This window comes from Callionymus lyra, chromosome 1 (assembly GCF_982586985.1).
Source record: "Callionymus lyra chromosome 1, fCalLyr1.hap1.1, whole genome shotgun sequence".
In the NCBI taxonomy this organism is placed as follows: Eukaryota; Metazoa; Chordata; class Actinopteri; order Syngnathiformes; family Callionymidae; genus Callionymus; species Callionymus lyra.
Genome location: NC_141818.1, coordinates 23,230,588 through 23,248,128, shown reverse-complemented (window position 1 = coordinate 23,248,128; position 17,541 = coordinate 23,230,588). Strand labels below are relative to the sequence as shown.

General features: G+C 37.8%; 24 non-coding genes across 24 annotated transcripts; all 24 read left to right on the top strand.

Moving 5' to 3' along the window:
- Positions 1–4,547: 4,547 nt before the first annotated feature.
- trnae-uuc (transfer RNA glutamic acid (anticodon UUC)) lies at positions 4,548–4,619 on the top strand. The gene has a single exon. It is a non-coding gene; the product is annotated as a tRNA-Glu (tRNA).
- A 421-nt stretch (positions 4,620–5,040) lies between these two features.
- On the top strand, positions 5,041–5,112 carry trnae-uuc (transfer RNA glutamic acid (anticodon UUC)). Its single transcript has one exon. It is a non-coding gene; the product is annotated as a tRNA-Glu (tRNA).
- Positions 5,113–6,365: 1,253 nt separating this feature from the next.
- Positions 6,366–6,437, top strand: trnae-uuc (transfer RNA glutamic acid (anticodon UUC)). Its single transcript has one exon. It is a non-coding gene; the product is annotated as a tRNA-Glu (tRNA).
- A 946-nt stretch (positions 6,438–7,383) lies between these two features.
- Positions 7,384–7,455, top strand: trnae-uuc (transfer RNA glutamic acid (anticodon UUC)). Its single transcript has one exon. It is a non-coding gene; the product is annotated as a tRNA-Glu (tRNA).
- Positions 7,456–7,892: 437 nt separating this feature from the next.
- On the top strand, positions 7,893–7,964 carry trnae-uuc (transfer RNA glutamic acid (anticodon UUC)). Its single transcript has one exon. It is a non-coding gene; the product is annotated as a tRNA-Glu (tRNA).
- A 437-nt stretch (positions 7,965–8,401) lies between these two features.
- Positions 8,402–8,473, top strand: trnae-uuc (transfer RNA glutamic acid (anticodon UUC)). The gene has a single exon. It is a non-coding gene; the product is annotated as a tRNA-Glu (tRNA).
- Positions 8,474–8,910: 437 nt separating this feature from the next.
- Positions 8,911–8,982, top strand: trnae-uuc (transfer RNA glutamic acid (anticodon UUC)). Its single transcript has one exon. It is a non-coding gene; the product is annotated as a tRNA-Glu (tRNA).
- Positions 8,983–9,419: 437 nt separating this feature from the next.
- On the top strand, positions 9,420–9,491 carry trnae-uuc (transfer RNA glutamic acid (anticodon UUC)). The gene has a single exon. It is a non-coding gene; the product is annotated as a tRNA-Glu (tRNA).
- A 437-nt stretch (positions 9,492–9,928) lies between these two features.
- trnae-uuc (transfer RNA glutamic acid (anticodon UUC)) lies at positions 9,929–10,000 on the top strand. The gene has a single exon. It is a non-coding gene; the product is annotated as a tRNA-Glu (tRNA).
- A 435-nt stretch (positions 10,001–10,435) lies between these two features.
- trnae-uuc (transfer RNA glutamic acid (anticodon UUC)) lies at positions 10,436–10,507 on the top strand. The gene has a single exon. It is a non-coding gene; the product is annotated as a tRNA-Glu (tRNA).
- A 375-nt stretch (positions 10,508–10,882) lies between these two features.
- On the top strand, positions 10,883–10,954 carry trnae-uuc (transfer RNA glutamic acid (anticodon UUC)). Its single transcript has one exon. It is a non-coding gene; the product is annotated as a tRNA-Glu (tRNA).
- Positions 10,955–11,391: 437 nt separating this feature from the next.
- On the top strand, positions 11,392–11,463 carry trnae-uuc (transfer RNA glutamic acid (anticodon UUC)). Its single transcript has one exon. It is a non-coding gene; the product is annotated as a tRNA-Glu (tRNA).
- Positions 11,464–11,900: 437 nt separating this feature from the next.
- trnae-uuc (transfer RNA glutamic acid (anticodon UUC)) lies at positions 11,901–11,972 on the top strand. The gene has a single exon. It is a non-coding gene; the product is annotated as a tRNA-Glu (tRNA).
- Positions 11,973–12,409: 437 nt separating this feature from the next.
- Positions 12,410–12,481, top strand: trnae-uuc (transfer RNA glutamic acid (anticodon UUC)). The gene has a single exon. It is a non-coding gene; the product is annotated as a tRNA-Glu (tRNA).
- Positions 12,482–12,918: 437 nt separating this feature from the next.
- On the top strand, positions 12,919–12,990 carry trnae-uuc (transfer RNA glutamic acid (anticodon UUC)). Its single transcript has one exon. It is a non-coding gene; the product is annotated as a tRNA-Glu (tRNA).
- Positions 12,991–13,427: 437 nt separating this feature from the next.
- Positions 13,428–13,499, top strand: trnae-uuc (transfer RNA glutamic acid (anticodon UUC)). Its single transcript has one exon. It is a non-coding gene; the product is annotated as a tRNA-Glu (tRNA).
- Positions 13,500–13,936: 437 nt separating this feature from the next.
- trnae-uuc (transfer RNA glutamic acid (anticodon UUC)) lies at positions 13,937–14,008 on the top strand. The gene has a single exon. It is a non-coding gene; the product is annotated as a tRNA-Glu (tRNA).
- A 435-nt stretch (positions 14,009–14,443) lies between these two features.
- On the top strand, positions 14,444–14,515 carry trnae-uuc (transfer RNA glutamic acid (anticodon UUC)). The gene has a single exon. It is a non-coding gene; the product is annotated as a tRNA-Glu (tRNA).
- A 375-nt stretch (positions 14,516–14,890) lies between these two features.
- Positions 14,891–14,962, top strand: trnae-uuc (transfer RNA glutamic acid (anticodon UUC)). Its single transcript has one exon. It is a non-coding gene; the product is annotated as a tRNA-Glu (tRNA).
- A 437-nt stretch (positions 14,963–15,399) lies between these two features.
- trnae-uuc (transfer RNA glutamic acid (anticodon UUC)) lies at positions 15,400–15,471 on the top strand. Its single transcript has one exon. It is a non-coding gene; the product is annotated as a tRNA-Glu (tRNA).
- A 375-nt stretch (positions 15,472–15,846) lies between these two features.
- On the top strand, positions 15,847–15,918 carry trnae-uuc (transfer RNA glutamic acid (anticodon UUC)). Its single transcript has one exon. It is a non-coding gene; the product is annotated as a tRNA-Glu (tRNA).
- Positions 15,919–16,355: 437 nt separating this feature from the next.
- Positions 16,356–16,427, top strand: trnae-uuc (transfer RNA glutamic acid (anticodon UUC)). The gene has a single exon. It is a non-coding gene; the product is annotated as a tRNA-Glu (tRNA).
- A 437-nt stretch (positions 16,428–16,864) lies between these two features.
- trnae-uuc (transfer RNA glutamic acid (anticodon UUC)) lies at positions 16,865–16,936 on the top strand. Its single transcript has one exon. It is a non-coding gene; the product is annotated as a tRNA-Glu (tRNA).
- Positions 16,937–17,373: 437 nt separating this feature from the next.
- trnae-uuc (transfer RNA glutamic acid (anticodon UUC)) lies at positions 17,374–17,445 on the top strand. The gene has a single exon. It is a non-coding gene; the product is annotated as a tRNA-Glu (tRNA).
- The last annotated feature ends 96 nt before the right edge of the window (positions 17,446–17,541 follow it).

Genomic DNA, 17,541 nt, shown 5'->3' with positions numbered 1-17,541 from the left:
CCGTTTGAGAGCAGGAGTGAGGTTGGATGGATAAATTAGAAATAAGTAACGAAGAGAAAACTTAAATGGTATTAACCAGGCAACTTTGTATTGCATCTAAACTCCAGCTAAAGAAAAACCAAATGACCTTTCTTCCCACTTTAGTTATCTAGTAATAGTTATCCATTATGGATTATTGTTGTCAATAAAATGTGACATGCTTCTACTTTTGCAGCTTAGGTTGCAGAGTATTTGTTTTTTATTTGCTAATGAATATTCTTTTTTAAAAAGAAATACATTATTGTTCCTGTCCTGATATTTAATCATGTTTATATCAATGAAATGTATTTTAAGGTTTGACTTTTAAGAGAAATATTATATATCATTAATAATCATAGACCATCCATTTCAGCCCTCAATAGAAAACATCCCCTTGTCTAAAAAGGAGGTTTAAGTTCCACAAAGAAGTCGACGGCATTAGCATTTTCAAGTTCTCCAATGACTCAGACGCTCCACGTGACTTATAGCGCGAACTTGCTACAATAGAAATCAATTAAACTTTCTCAGTTGATTGAGTCAATCTATAATAATCTCATTTTCGGGTGCCAGAGAATAGAGAGCATTATTAAAGTGCACTCTTCAGAGCTAATGAAGCAGGACAGGAAATACAAAGAGAAAGTAGTGTCAAGTAAAACAAGGTTAAGTCTTGAAGTTTTAAATCTAGCCCTGAACTTCTGAATTTTGATCTACTTTCCGACAAGGAAGTGGAGCACCTCTAAATTGTATTACTATTTGGCATTTCAGCAATGCACAATTTGGTATTATAATGTAGACATATTCGATTAATTTTGTTATTATTGACAAAGCGGACTTAATGAATTGATGAGAAGTCTCCTTCCTCTTTTGCACCAGGGACATGATTAATTGAGGCATTATTTACACTGACAAGCCTTAAGATAAAAACAGAAAAAATAAAATAAAAGACGTGTACAGGTATTTAACATACAACTGACCATGGGCCCATTAAGAATTTGTGTTTTATTTATTCTTGGCTGAACATATCAGACAGTAATAATTAATACATAATATCAATAAACTTGAAAGCATAAGCACGTATAGCAAAGAAATGACACCTCAGTAAAATGTAATTGCAATGTAGAAATACCTTGAGCTGAACCTGCCAATCTGCTGCATCAATTTATTTACTGTTTCTTTAGTTCACTTTAACTGACACTTATTAATTTCCAACATGTGGTTTCACTGAAAGCGGTTCCTTTTTAAAAAAAACAAATAATTATAACGAGTATTTTATAAAGAATAACTTTTTTCTTTTTAGTAAACAAAAATATTTCCATTTAATGAGCCTGGAATTTAAAATTAGCCTATAATAATTTTTCAATATTGATCCAGAGACACCGACACCTACATCATGTCAAATGCATATTGATTAGATAACAGATTCATGATTACAGTTTTTAGATCTTGTATGAAGAAGAGATTTGAGATCTAGAAGGATGACCAAATAGAAGTTGTTCTTGTGTAAAGACAGATGTTTAGTGATAGCTCTGGTTTTCTGTAAAAGGAAAAAAGAAGGAGAACCTGCTTTATAATTGAAATGATCAGATGCTATTTTATTGTGGACATTTGACACGAGGGAACATGGCTTTCTGTTGGTATGACATTTCCAGCATGGCTGGCACAAATCAACATCACTTTTTTTCTAGCTCCATCTTACGTTGTTACTTTGTTTATTTATAAATTTAACATGATCTGACCAGCACCCTTAGTTATATTTAAAGGATATTTTTGTCTCTCTGTTTGTCACAGATTGACTGACGTTGTGCATCTCCGTGTATGACTTTGGGACTAATAAAGCGTACTTCTAAGCTGTTTCTGGGAAATATTTTGATTAATTTTCACTGAGTTTTCTGTTTCTAACGTCACATATAGAAATTGACAAGGTGGAAAATGTTTTTTTTTTTTTTTGCAGTGTTCAATTCCTCCCTTGTGTAAGCTCTGACTGAGATAATGAGCTTCATTCATTGAAGATGAGTCGAAATTTCTTTCCATCTTGAGAGACTATCACATTGACCACTGAGCGTGGGATCGCCGTGTTCTGCTGGTGTAATGGGGTTCTCCCTTCTAGACCAGACGGTTCCTGTCATTAGGGGCTTTGTGTGAGTAACAACTTCATAAATGTGAACCTGTGAGAACCATAATAGAGGTAATTTATTATTGTCACTGAGTAAGGAAAAGTCATCTTGTTTCACGTAGCATCAGTCTTATACAGGTTTTAATTGGGAGGAAAATGATGACGATCTACCGTTCAAATCTTCATTTGAAAAAATATGTAAACTCTGCATGTCATTTCCAAATGATAATCTTAATCTGTGATAATAAATATCACATTTGTGCGCAATCTGCTTATATAATTAGTGTAAATATAAAACTACAAAAAATGTTAGGGAAAAATAGAAAACTATGAATTTACAAAAGCCTAAATTAGGAATTGAAAATGTCTGGAACCGAACAGACAGACTATCCTATTGGCTGAGATGGTAAAAGCCAAAGCTCTTGCATCAAGCATACAAACACTGCGGTGCTCCAAATCTAGCTTGGTCACTGGAGTCCTCTGTCCCATATGGTATAGTGGTTAGGAAACTTGCTTTCCACCCATGTGGCCCTGGTTTAACTCCTTGTATGGAATATTGCAGTGTGGCTGTCACTCCTTATTTTATGAGTCAACTCCAATGTCCTATGTGGTCAAGCGATTAGGATTCTGACTGATACACTGTTTTCGGGGCAAGCTTGGAACAGACGTAGAGTCAAGACAATGGTTATTCAACGTGTTTTTCTGCCCTTTTCACACCTTGGGTCGTGGATCAAAAGAACGAAGCAGGGACACACCCGTGAGGGGGGGCTAGGAGACAGTTACCTCAACTGAAGAGCATTTGCATTATTGGAAAAGGAAGCCAAGTAAGAGGAGCTCTCCACAGGAGATCGTGACACAGGGAGTTTGAGGGAACCAATAGGGCGATAGGGGGAGGACCTCTGGGCCCGCAAATTTGCCTTAAATAAAGTGACGTTATTATTGTTCTTGACCGTCTTTCCCGGAGATATTAACCTGTAAAGCTGCCGGCAAAGAGCGTTTCCGATCGAACATAAAAGTTTGTATCTTTGTTGGACTTGAAGCGGCGAATAAACGACCCGTACACTCTGCAGTTGACCTCTTTTCTCCATAAAGCAAAGTATTAACACCCGGACGTGATGTTGTGTTGGAGCGACGGAAACGGACTCAGTTTTAACCGTTTTAATACAGACCCTTCAGCATTTCATAGCATTCCAATGAACAGCATCTACTATGGATCATTATATATTTATATATTGATATTGTCTTCTCTTAAAATCAGTTGATAATGTTAAGCTTTCTCAATCATGCCTATGTCCCATTTATTAATTAGATGTTTAGAAACATACCTGCAGTATTATACAGCTATGTTATGAATCATCTTCCAACATATAGCTTTCTCTTGCATCAAAACTAGTTGATACTGTGTAGAATTCTCACTGACTTCTGTGCCCCCTGTGGTCTAGTGGTTAGGGTTACTGATTTTCCCCCCTGTAGACTGGGTTCAACACCCAATTTGGGAACATTGGAAATCATGTTTTTTGGCTATGCAATGAGTTCTTTCTGCCCATGAGACCTTTTAATTTGATGTTTAGACACACACGTGCAGTATTAAACAGCTATGTTATGAATCAGATTCCAACATAGAGCTTTCTCTTCCATCAAAATGAGTTGATCCTCTATGGAATTCTCACTGACTCCCATTTCCCCTGTTGTCTATTGGTAAGGATTCTTGATTTTCCCCCATGTAGACTGGGTTCAACTCCCAGTTTGGGAAAAATAGAAATCTTATTTTTTGGCTATGCAATGAGTTCTTTCTGCCCATGAGATCGTTTTATTTCGATGTTTAGAAACATAACTGCAGTATTTTACAGCTATGTTATGAATCAGATTCCAACAAATAGCATTCTTTTCCATCAAAATTTGTTGATCCTGTTTAGCATTCCCTGGATGACATATCTCCCATATGGTGTAGCGGTTATGATTCCTGGTTTTCACCCAGGCCTGGGTTCAACTCCCGGTATGGGAACAATAGAAATCTTATTTTTTTGCTATGCAATGAGTTTTGTCATCCAACGAGACCTTTTAATTCAATGTTTAGACACACACGTGCAGTATTAAACAGCTATGTTATGAATCAGATTCCAACTTAGAGCTTTCTCTTCCATCAACATTTATTGATACTGTATGGAATTCTCACTGACTCCCATTTCCCCTGTGGTCTATTGGTAAGGATTCTTGATTTTCCCCCATGTAGACTGGGTTCAACTCCCAGTTTGGGAAAAATAGAAATCTTATTTTTTGGCTAAGCAATGAGTTCTTTCTGCTCACATGATCGTTTTATTTCGATGTTTAGAAACATAACTGCAGATTCCAACAAATAGCATTCTTTTCCATCAAAATTTGTTGATCCTGTTTAGCAATCTCTGTTTGGCATATCTCCCATATGGTCTAGCGGTTAGGATTCCTGGTTTTCACCCAGGTTGCCTGGGTTCAACTCCCGGTATGGGAACAATTGCTATGCAATGAGTTCTGTCAGCCAATGAGACCTTTTAATTTGATGTTTAGACAGACACGTGCAGTATCAAACAGCTATGTTATGAATCCGATTCCAACTTAGAGCTTTCTCTTCCATCATAATTAGTTGATACTGTATGGAATTCTCACTGACTCCCATTTCCCCTGTGGTCTATTGGTAAAGATTCTAGATTTCCCCCCATGTAGACTGGGTTCAACTCCCAAATTGGGAAAAGTGGAAATCTTATTTTTTGGCTGTGCAATGAGTTCTTTCTGCCCACGAGATCGTTTTATTTCGATGTTTAGAAACATAACTGCAGTATTTTACAGCTATGTTATGAATCAGATTCCAACAAATAGCATTCTTTTCCATCAAAATGTGTTGATCCTGTTTAGCAATCGCTGTTTGGCATATCTCCCATATAGTCTAGCGGTTAGGATTCCGGGTTTTCACCCAGGTGGCCCGGGTTCAACTCCCGGTATGGGAACAATAGAAATCTTATTTTTTTTGCTATGCAATGAGTTCTGTCAACCAATGAGACCTTTTAATTTGATGTTTAGACACACACGTGCAGTATTAAACAGCTATGTTATGAATCAGATTCCAACTTAGAGCTTTCTCTTCCATCAAAATTAATTGATACTGTATGGAATTCTCACTGACTCCCATTTCCCCTGTGGTCTATTGGTAAGGATTCTTGATTTTCCCCCATGTAGACTGGGTTCAACTCCCAAATTGGGAAAAATGGAAATCTTATTTTTTGGCTGTGCAATGAGTTCTTTCTGCCCACGAGATCGTTTTATTTTGATGTTTAGAAACATAACTGCAGTATTTTACAGTTATCTTATGAATCAGATTCCAACAAATAGCATTCTTTTCCATCAAAATTTGTTGATCCTGTTTAGCATTACCTGGATGACATATCTCCCATATGGTCTAGCGGTTAGGATTCCTGGTTCAACTCCCGGTATGGGAACAATAGAAATCTTATTTTTTTGCTATGCAATGAGTTCTGTCAGCCAATGAGACCTTTTAATTTGATGTTTAGACACACACGTGCAGTATTAAACAGCTTTGTTATGAATCCGATTCCATTTCCCCTGTGGTCTATTGGTAAAGATTCTAGATTTTTCCCCATGTAGACTGGGTTCAACTCCCAAATTGGGAAAAGTGGGAATCTTATTTTTTGGCTGTGCAATGAGTTCTTTCTGCCCACGAGATCATTTTATTTCGATGTTTAGAAACATAACTGCAGTATTTCACAGCTATGTTATGAATCAGATTCCAACAAATATCATTCTTTTCCAATGAGACCTTTTAATTCTATGTTTAGACACACACGTGCAGTATTAAACAGCTATGTTATGAATCAGATTCCAACTTAGAGCTTTCTCTCCCATCCAACTTAGAGCTTTCTCTCCCATCAAAATTAGTTGATACTGTAAGGAATTCTCACTTACTCCCATTCTCACTTACTCCCATTTCCCCTGTGGTCTATTGGTAAAGATTCTAGATTTCCCCCCATGTAGACTGGGTTCAACTCCCATGAATTGGGAAAAGTGGAAATCTTATTTTTTGGCTGTGCAATGAGTTCTTTCTGCCCATGAGATCGCTTTATTTCGATGTTTAGACATATGGCTGCAGTATTTTACAGTTATCTTATGAATCAGATTCCAACAAATAGCATTCTTTTCCATCAAAATTTGTTGATCCTGTTTAGCAATCTCTCTTTGGCATATCTCCCATATGGTCTAGCGGTTAGGATTCCTGGTTTTCACCCAGGTGGCCCCGGTTCAACTCCTGGTATGGGAACAATAGAAATCTTATTTTTTTGCTATGCAATGAGTTTTGTCAGCCAATGAGACCTTTTAATTCGATGTTTAGTCACACACGTGCAGTATTAAACAGCTATGTTATGAATCAGATTCCAACGTAGAGCTTTCTCTTCCATCAAAATTTGTTGATACTGTATGAAATTCTCACTGACTCCCATTTCCCCTGTGGTCTATTGGTAAGGATTCTTGTTTTCCCCCCATGTAGACTGGGTTCAACTACCAGTTTGGGAAAAATTGTAATCTTGTTTTTTGGCTATGCAATGAGTTCTTTCTGCCCATGAGATCGTTTTATTTCGATGTTTAGACATATGACTGCAGTATTTTACAGTTATCTTATGAATCAGATTCCAACAAATAGCATTCTTTTCCATCAAAATGTGTTGATCCTGTTTAGCAATCTCTCTTTGGCATATCTCCCATATGGTCTAGCGGTTAGGATTCCTGGTTTTCACCCAGGTGGCCCGGGTTCAACTCCCGGTATGCGTACAATAGAAATCTTATTTTTTTGCTATGCAATGAGTTTTGTCAGCCAATGAGACCTTTTAATTCGATGTTTAGACACACACGTGCAGTATTAAACAGCTATGTTATGAATCAGATTCCAACGTAGAGCTTTCTCTTCCATCAAAATTTGTTGATACTGTATGGAATTCTCACTGACTCCCATTTCCCCTGTGGTCTATTGGTAAGGATTCTTGTTTTCCCCCCATGTAGACTGGGTTCAACTACCAGTTTGGGAAAAATTGAAATCTTGTTTTTTGGCTATGCAATGAGTTCTTTCTGCCCATGAGATCGTTTTATTTCGATGTTTAGACATATGGCTGCAGTATTTTACAGTTATCTTATGAATCAGATTCCAACAAATAGCATTCTTTTCCATCAAAATTTGTTGATCCTGTTTAGCAATCTCTCTTTGGCATATCTTCTATATGGTCTAGCGGTTAGGATTCCTGGTTTTCACCCAGGTGGCCCGGGTTCAACTCCCGGTATGGGAACAATAGAAATCTTATTTTTTTGCTATGCAATGAGTTTTGTCATCCAACGAGACCTTTTAATTCGATGTTTAGACACACACGTGCAGTACTAAACAGCTATGTTATGAATCAGATTCCAACTTACAGCTTTCTCTTCCATCAAAATTAATTGATACTGTATGGAATTCTCACTGACTCCCATTTCCCCTGTGGTCTATTGGTAAAGATTCTAGATTTCCCCGCATGTAGACTGGGTTCAACTCCCAAATTGGGAAAAATGGAAATCTTATTTTTTGGCTGTGCAATGAGTTCTTTCTGCCCACGAGATCGTTTTATTTCGATGTTTAGAAACATAACTGCAGTATTTTACAGCTATAATATGAATCAGATTCCAACAAATAGCATTCTTTTCCATCAAAATTTGTTGATCCTGTTTAGCATTCCCTGGATGACATATCTCCCATATGGTCTAGCGGTTAGGATTCCTGGTTTTCACCCAGGTGGCCCGGGTTCAACTCCCGGTATGGGAACAATAGAAATCTTATTTTTTTGCTATGCAATGAGTTTTGTCAGCCAATGAGACCTTTTAATTCGATGTTTAGACACACACGTGCAGTATTAAACAGCTATGTTATGAATCAGATTCCAACGTAGAGCTTTCTCTTCCATCAAAATTTGTTGATACTGTATGGAATTCTCACTGACTCCCATTTCCCCTGTGGTCTATTGGTAAGGATTCTTGATTTTCCCCCATGTAGACTGGGTTCAACTCCCAAATTGGGAAAAATGGAAATCTTATTTTTTGGCTGTGCAATGAGTTCTTTCTGCCCACGAGATCGTTTTATTTTGATGTTTAGAAACATAACTGCAGTATTTTACAGTTATCTTATGAATCAGATTCCAACAAATAGCATTCTTTTCCATCAAAATTTGTTGATCCTGTTTAGCAATCTCTCTTTGGCATATCTCCCATATGGTCTAGCGGTTAGGATTCCTGGTTTTCACCCAGGTGGCCCGGGTTCAACTCCCGGTATGGGAACAATAGAAATCTTATTTTTTTGCTATGCAATGAGTTTTGTCATCCAACGAGACCTTTTAATTCGATGTTTAGACACACACGTGCAGTACTAAACAGCTATGTTATGAATCAGATTCCAACTTACAGCTTTCTCTTCCATCAAAATTAATTGATACTGTATGGAATTCTCACTGACTCCCATTTCCCCTGTGGTCTATTGGTAAAGATTCTAGATTTCCCCCCATGTAGACTGGGTTCAACTACCAGTTTGGGAAAAATTGAAATCTTGTTTTTTGGCTATGCAATGAGTTCTTTCTGCCCATGAGATCGTTTTATTTCGATGTTTAGACATATGGCTGCAGTATTTTACAGTTATCTTATGAATCAGATTCCAACAAATAGCATTCTTTTCCATCAAAATTTGTTGATCCTGTTTAGCAATCTCTCTTTGGCATATCTCCCATATGGTCTAGCGGTTAGGATTCCTGGTTTTCACCCAGGTGGCCCGGGTTCAACTCCCGGTATGGGAACAATAGAAATCTTATTTTTTTGCTATGCAATGAGTTTTGTCATCCAACGAGACCTTTTAATTCGATGTTTAGACACACACATGCAGTACTAAACAGCTATGTTATGAATCAGATTCCAAGTTACAGCTTTCTCTTCCATCAAAATTAATTGATACTGTATGGAATTCTCACTGACTCCCATTTCCCCTGTGGTCTATTGGTAAGGATTCTTGTTTTCCCCCCATGTAGACTGGGTTCAACTACCAGTTTGGGAAAAATTGTAATCTTGTTTTTTGGCTATGCAATGAGTTCTTTCTGCCCATGAGATCGTTTTATTTCGATGTTTAGACATATGGCTGCAGTATTTTACAGTTATCTTATGAATAAGATTCCAACAAATAGCATTCTTTTCCATCAAAATTTGTTGATCCTGTTTAGCAATCTCTCTTTGGCATATCTCCCATATGGTCTAGCGGCTAGGATTCCTGGTTTTCACCCAGGTGGCCCGGGTTCAACTCCCGGTATAGGAACAATAGAAATCTTATTTTTTTGCTATGCAATGAGTTTTGTCATCCAACGAGACCTTTTAATTCGATGTTTAGACACACACGTGCAGTACTAAACAGCTATGTTATGAATCAGATTCCAACTTACAGCGTTCTCTTCCATCAAAATTAATTGATACTGTATGGAATTCTAACTGACTCCCATTTCCCCTGTGGTCTATTGGTAAAGATTCTAGATTTCCCCCCATGTAGACTGGGTTCAACTCCCAAATTGGGAAAAATGGAAAGCTTATTTTTTGGCTGTGCAATGAGTTCTTTCTGCCCACGAGATCGTTTTATTTCGATGTTTAGAAACATAACTGCAGTATTTTACAGCTATAATATGAATCAGATTCCAACAAATAGCATTATTTTCCATCAAAATTTGTTGATCCTGTTTAGCATTCCCTGTATGACATATCTCCCATATGGTCTAGCGGTTAGGATTCCTGGTTTTCACCCAGGTGGCCTGGGTTCAACTCCCGGTATGGGAACAATAGAAATCTTATTTTTTTGCTATGCAATGAGTTTTGTCAGCCAATGAGACCTTAATTCAATGTTTAGACACACACGTGCAGTATTAAACAGCTATGTTATGAATCAGATTCCAACTTAGAGCTTTCTCTTCCATCAAAATTTGTTGATACTGTATGGAATTCTCACTGACTCCCATTTCCCCTGTGGTCTATTGGTAAGGATTCTTGTTTTCCCCCCATGTAGACTGGGTTCAACTACCAGTTTGGGAAAAATTGAAATCTTGTTTTTTGGCTATGCAATGAGTTCTTTCTGCCCATGAGATCGTTTTATTTCGATGTTTAGACATATGGCTGCAGTATTTTACAGTTATCTTATGAATCAGATTCCAACAAATAGCATTCTTTTCCATCAAAATTTGTTGATCCTGTTTAGCATTCCCTGAATGACATATCTCCCATATGGTCTAGCGGTTAGGATTCCTGGTTTTCACCCAGGTGGCCCGGGTTCAACTCCCGGTAAGGGAACAATAGAAATCTTATTTTTTTGCTATGCAATGAGTTCTGTCAGCCAATGAGACCTTTTAATTCGATGTTTAGACACACACGTGCAGTATTAAACAGCTATGTTATGAATCCGATTCCATTTCCCCTGTGGTCTATTGGTAAAGATTCTAGGTTTCCCCCCATGTAGACTGGGTTCAACTCCCAAATTGGGAAAAAAGGAAATCTTATTTTTTGGCTGTGCAATGAGTTCTTTCTGCCCACAAGATCGTTTTATTTCGATGTTTAGAAACATAACTGCAGTATTTTACAGCTATAATATGAATCAGATTCCAACGAATAGCATTCTTTTCCATCAAAATTTCTTGATCCTGTTTAGCAATCTCTCTTTGGCATATCTCCCATATGGTCTAGCGGTTAGGATTCCTGGTTTTCACCCAGGTGGCCTGGGTTCAACTCCCGGTATGGGAACAATAGAAATCTTTTTTTTTTGATATGCAATGAGTTTTGTCATCCAATGAGACCTTTTAATTTGATGTTTAGACACACACGTGCAGTATTAAACAGCTATGTTATGAATCAGATTCCAACGTAGAGCTTTCTCTTCCATCAAAATTTGTTGATACTGTATGGAATTCTCACTGACTCCCATTTCCCCTGTGGTCTATTGGTAAGGATTCTTGTTTTCCCCCCATGTAGACTGGGTTCAACTCCCAAATTGGGAAAAATTGAAATCTTGTTTTTTGGCTATGCAATGAGTTCTTTCTGCCCATGAGATCGTTTTATTTCGATGTTTAGACATATGGCTGCAGTATTTTACAGTTATCTTATGAATCAGATTCCAACAAATAGCATTCTTTTCCATCAAAATTTGTTGATCCTGTTTAGCAATCTCTCTTTGGCATATCTCCCATATGGTCTAGCGGTTAGGATTCCTGGTTTTCACCCAGGTGGCCTGGGTTCAACTCCCGGTATGGGAACAATAGAAATCTTATTTTTTTGCTATGCAATGAGTTTTGTCATCCAATGAGACCTTTTAATTCGATGTTTAGACACACACGTGCAGTATTAAACAGCTATGTTATGAATCAGATTCCAACTTACAGCTTTCTCTTCCATCAAAATTAATTGATACTGTATGGAATTCTCATTGACTCCCATTTCCCCTGTGGTCTATTGGTAAAGATTCTAGATTTCCCCCCATGTAGACTGGGTTCAACTCCCAAATTGGGAAAAATGGAAATCTTATTTTTTGGCTGTGCAATGAGTTCTTTCTGCCCACGAGATCGTTTTATTTTGATGTTTAGAAACATAACTGCAGTATTTTACAGCTATAATATGAATCAGATTCCAACAAATAGCATTCTTTTCCATCAAAATTTGTTGATCCTGTTTAGCAATCTCTCTTTGGCATATCTCCCATATGGTCTAGCGGTTAGGATTCCTGGTTTTCACCCAGGTGGCCTGGGTTCAACTCCCGGTATGGGAACAATAAAAATCTTATTTTTTTGCTATGCAATGAGTTTTGTCAGCCAATGAGACCTTTTAATTCGATGTTTAGACACACACGTGCAGTATTAAACAGCTATGTTATGAATCAGATTCCAACGTAGAGCTTTCTCTTCTATCAAAATTTGTTGATACTGTATGGAATTCTCACTGACTCCCATTTCCCCTGTGGTCTATTGGTAAGGATTCTTGTTTTCCCCCCATGTAGACTGGGTTCAACTACCAGTTTGGGAAAAATTGAAATCTTGTTTTTTGGCTGTGCAATGAGTTCTTTCTGCCCACGAGATCGTTTTATTTCGATGTTTAGAAACATAACTGCAGTATTTTACAGCTATAATATGAATCAGATTCCAACAAATAGCATTCTTTTCCATCAAAATTTGTTGATCCTGTTTAGCAATCTCTCTTTGGCATATCTCCCATATGGTCTAGCGGTTAGGATTCCTGGTTTTCACCCAGGTGGCCCGGGTTCAACTCCCGGTATGGGAACAATAGAAATCTTATTTTTTTGCTATGCAATGAGTTTTGTCATCCAACGAGACCTTTTAATTCGATGTTTAGACACACACGTGCAGTACTAAACAGCTATGTTATGAATCAGATTCCAACTTACAGCTTTCTCTTCCATCAAAATTAATTGATACTGTATGGAATTCTCACTGACTCCCATTTCCCCTGTGGTCTATTGGTAAAGATTCTAGATTTCCCCCCATGTAGACTGGGTTCAACTACCAGTTTGGGAAAAATTGAAATCTTGTTTTTTGGCTATGCAATGAGTTCTTTCTGCCCATGAGATCGTTTTATTTCGATGTTTAGACATATGGCTGCAGTATTTTACAGTTATCTTATGAATCAGATTCCAACAAATAGCATTCTTTTCCATCAAAATTTGTTGATCCTGTTTAGCAATCTCTCTTTGGCATATCTCCCATATGGTCTAGCGGTTAGGATTCCTGGTTTTCACCCAGGTGGCCCGGGTTCAACTCCCGGTATGGGAACAATAGAAATCTTATTTTTTTGCTATGCAATGAGTTTTGTCATCCAACGAGACCTTTTAATTCGATGTTTAGACACACACATGCAGTACTAAACAGCTATGTTATGAATCAGATTCCAAGTTACAGCTTTCTCTTCCATCAAAATTAATTGATACTGTATGGAATTCTCACTGACTCCCATTTCCCCTGTGGTCTATTGGTAAGGATTCTTGTTTTCCCCCCATGTAGACTGGGTTCAACTACCAGTTTGGGAAAAATTGTAATCTTGTTTTTTGGCTATGCAATGAGTTCTTTCTGCCCATGAGATCGTTTTATTTCGATGTTTAGACATATGGCTGCAGTATTTTACAGTTATCTTATGAATAAGATTCCAACAAATAGCATTCTTTTCCATCAAAATTTGTTGATCCTGTTTAGCAATCTCTCTTTGGCATATCTCCCATATGGTCTAGCGGCTAGGATTCCTGGTTTTCACCCAGGTGGCCCGGGTTCAACTCCCGGTATAGGAACAATAGAAATCTTATTTTTTTGCTATGCAATGAGTTTTGTCATCCAACGAGACCTTTTAATTCGATGTTTAGACACACACGTGCAGTACTAAACAGCTATGTTATGAATCAGATTCCAACTTACAGCGTTCTCTTCCATCAAAATTAATTGATACTGTATGGAATTCTAACTGACTCCCATTTCCCCTGTGGTCTATTGGTAAAGATTCTAGATTTCCCCCCATGTAGACTGGGTTCAACTCCCAAATTGGGAAAAATGGAAAGCTTATTTTTTGGCTGTGCAATGAGTTCTTTCTGCCCACGAGATCGTTTTATTTCGATGTTTAGAAACATAACTGCAGTATTTTACAGCTATAATATGAATCAGATTCCAACAAATAGCATTATTTTCCATCAAAATTTGTTGATCCTGTTTAGCATTCCCTGGATGACATATCTCCCATATGGTCTAGCGGTTAGGATTCCTGGTTTTCACCCAGGTGGCCTGGGTTCAACTCCCGGTATGGGAACAATAGAAATCTTATTTTTTTGCTATGCAATGAGTTTTGTCAGCCAATGAGACCTTAATTCAATGTTTAGACACACACGTGCAGTATTAAACAGCTATGTTATGAATCAGATTCCAACTTAGAGCTTTCTCTTCCATCAAAATTTGTTGATACTGTATGGAATTCTCACTGACTCCCATTTCCCCTGTGGTCTATTGGTAAGGATTCTTGTTTTCCCCCCATGTAGACTGGGTTCAACTACCAGTTTGGGAAAAATTGAAATCTTGTTTTTTGGCTATGCAATGAGTTCTTTCTGCCCATGAGATCGTTTTATTTCGATGTTTAGACATATGGCTGCAGTATTTTACAGTTATCTTATGAATCAGATTCCAACAAATAGCATTCTTTTCCATCAAAATTTGTTGATCCTGTTTAGCATTCCCTGAATGACATATCTCCCATATGGTCTAGCGGTTAGGATTCCTGGTTTTCACCCAGGTGGCCCGGGTTCAACTCCCGGTAAGGGAACAATAGAAATCTTATTTTTTTGCTATGCAATGAGTTCTGTCAGCCAATGAGACCTTTTAATTCGATGTTTAGACACACACGTGCAGTATTAAACAGCTATGTTATGAATCCGATTCCATTTCCCCTGTGGTCTATTGGTAAAGATTCTAGGTTTCCCCCCATGTAGACTGGGTTCAACTCCCAAATTGGGAAAAAAGGAAATCTTATTTTTTGGCTGTGCAATGAGTTCTTTCTGCCCACAAGATCGTTTTATTTCGATGTTTAGAAACATAACTGCAGTATTTTACAGCTATAATATGAATCAGATTCCAACGAATAGCATTCTTTTCCATCAAAATTTCTTGATCCTGTTTAGCAATCTCTCTTTGGCATATCTCCCATATGGTCTAGCGGTTAGGATTCCTGGTTTTCACCCAGGTGGCCTGGGTTCAACTCCCGGTATGGGAACAATAGAAATCTTTTTTTTTTGATATGCAATGAGTTTTGTCATCCAATGAGACCTTTTAATTTGATGTTTAGACACACACGTGCAGTATTAAACAGCTATGTTATGAATCAGATTCCAACGTAGAGCTTTCTCTTCCATCAAAATTTGTTGATACTGTATGGAATTCTCACTGACTCCCATTTCCCCTGTGGTCTATTGGTAAGGATTCTTGTTTTCCCCCCATGTAGACTGGGTTCAACTACCAGTTTGGGAAAAATTGAAATCTTGTTTTTTGGCTATGCAATGAGTTCTTTCTGCCCATGAGATCGTTTTATTTCGATGTTTAGACATATGGCTGCAGTATTTTACAGTTATCTTATGAATCAGATTCCAACAAATAGCATTCTTTTCCATCAAAATTTGTTGATCCTGTTTAGCATTCCCTGAATGACATATCTCCCATATGGTCTAGCGGTTAGGATTCCTGGTTTTCACCCAGGTGGCCCGGGTTCAACTCCCGGTAAGGGAACAATAGAAATCTTATTTTTTTGCTATGCAATGAGTTCTGTCAGCCAATGAGACCTTTTAATTCGATGTTTAGACACACACGTGCAGTATTAAACAGCTATGTTATGAATCCGATTCCATTTCCCCTGTGGTCTATTGGTAAAGATTCTAGGTTTCCCCCCATGTAGACTGGGTTCAACTCCCAAATTGGGAAAAAAGGAAATCTTATTTTTTGGCTGTGCAATGAGTTCTTTCTGCCCACAAGATCGTTTTATTTCGATGTTTAGAAACATAACTGCAGTATTTTACAGCTATAATATGAATCAGATTCCAACGAATAGCATTCTTTTCCATCAAAATTTCTTGATCCTGTTTAGCAATCTCTCTTTGGCATATCTCCCATATGGTCTAGCGGTTAGGATTCCTGGTTTTCACCCAGGTGGCCTGGGTTCAACTCCCGGTATGGGAACAATAGAAATCTTTTTTTTTTGATATGCAATGAGTTTTGTCATCCAATGAGACCTTTTAATTTGATGTTTAGACACACACGTGCAGTATTAAACAGCTATGTTATGAATCAGATTCCAACGTAGAGCTTTCTCTTCCATCAAAATTTGTTGATACTGTATGGAATTCTCACTGACTCCCATTTCCCCTGTGGTCTATTGGTAAGGATTCTTGTTTTCCCCCCATGTAGACTGGGTTCAACTCCCAAATTGGGAAAAATTGAAATCTTGTTTTTTGGCTATGCAATGAGTTCTTTCTGCCCATGAGATCGTTTTATTTCGATGTTTAGACATATGGCTGCAGTATTTTACAGTTATCTTATGAATCAGATTCCAACAAATAGCATTCTTTTCCATCAAAATTTGTTGATCCTGTTTAGCAATCTCTCTTTGGCATATCTCCCATATGGTCTAGCGGTTAGGATTCCTGGTTTTCACCCAGGTGGCCTGGGTTCAACTCCCGGTATGGGAACAATAGAAATCTTATTTTTTTGCTATGCAATGAGTTTTGTCATCCAATGAGACCTTTTAATTCGATGTTTAGACACACACGTGCAGTATTAAACAGCTATGTTATGAATCAGATTCCAACTTACAGCTTTCTCTTCCATCAAAATTAATTGATACTGTATGGAATTCTCATTGACTCCCATTTCCCCTGTGGTCTATTGGTAAAGATTCTAGATTTCCCCCCATGTAGACTGGGTTCAACTCCCAAATTGGGAAAAATGGAAATCTTATTTTTTGGCTGTGCAATGAGTTCTTTCTGCCCACGAGATCGTTTTATTTTGATGTTTAGAAACATAACTGCAGTATTTTACAGCTATAATATGAATCAGATTCCAACAAATAGCATTCTTTTCCATCAAAATTTGTTGATCCTGTTTAGCAATCTCTCTTTGGCATATCTCCCATATGGTCTAGCGGTTAGGATTCCTGGTTTTCACCCAGGTGGCCTGGGTTCAACTCCCGGTATGGGAACAATAAAAATCTTATTTTTTTGCTATGCAATTTGTTTTGTCAGCCAATGAGACCTTTTAATTCGATGTTTAGACACACACGTGCAGTATTAAACAGCTATGTTATGAATCAGATTCCAACGTAGAGCTTTCTCTTCTATCAAAATTTGTTGATACTGTATGGAATTCTCACTGACTCCCATTTCCCCTGTGGTCTATTGGTAAGGATTCTTGTTTTCCCCCCATGTAGACTGGGTTCAACTACCAGTTTGGGAAAAATTGAAATCTTGTTTTTTGGCTGTGCAATGAGTTCTTTCTGCCCACGAGATCGTTTTATTTCGATGTTTAGAAACATAACTGCAGTATTTTACAGCTATAATATGAATCAGATTCCAACAAATAGCATTCTTTTCCATCAAAATTTGTTGATCCTGTTTAGCAATCTCTCTTTGGCATATCTCCCATATGGTCTAGCGGTTAGGATTCCTGGTTTTCACCCAGGTGGCCCGGGTTCAACTCCCGGTATGGGAACAATAGAAATCTTATTTTTTTGCTATGCAATGAGTTTTGTCATCCAACGAGACCTTTTAATTCGATGTTTAGACACACACGTGCAGTACTAAACAG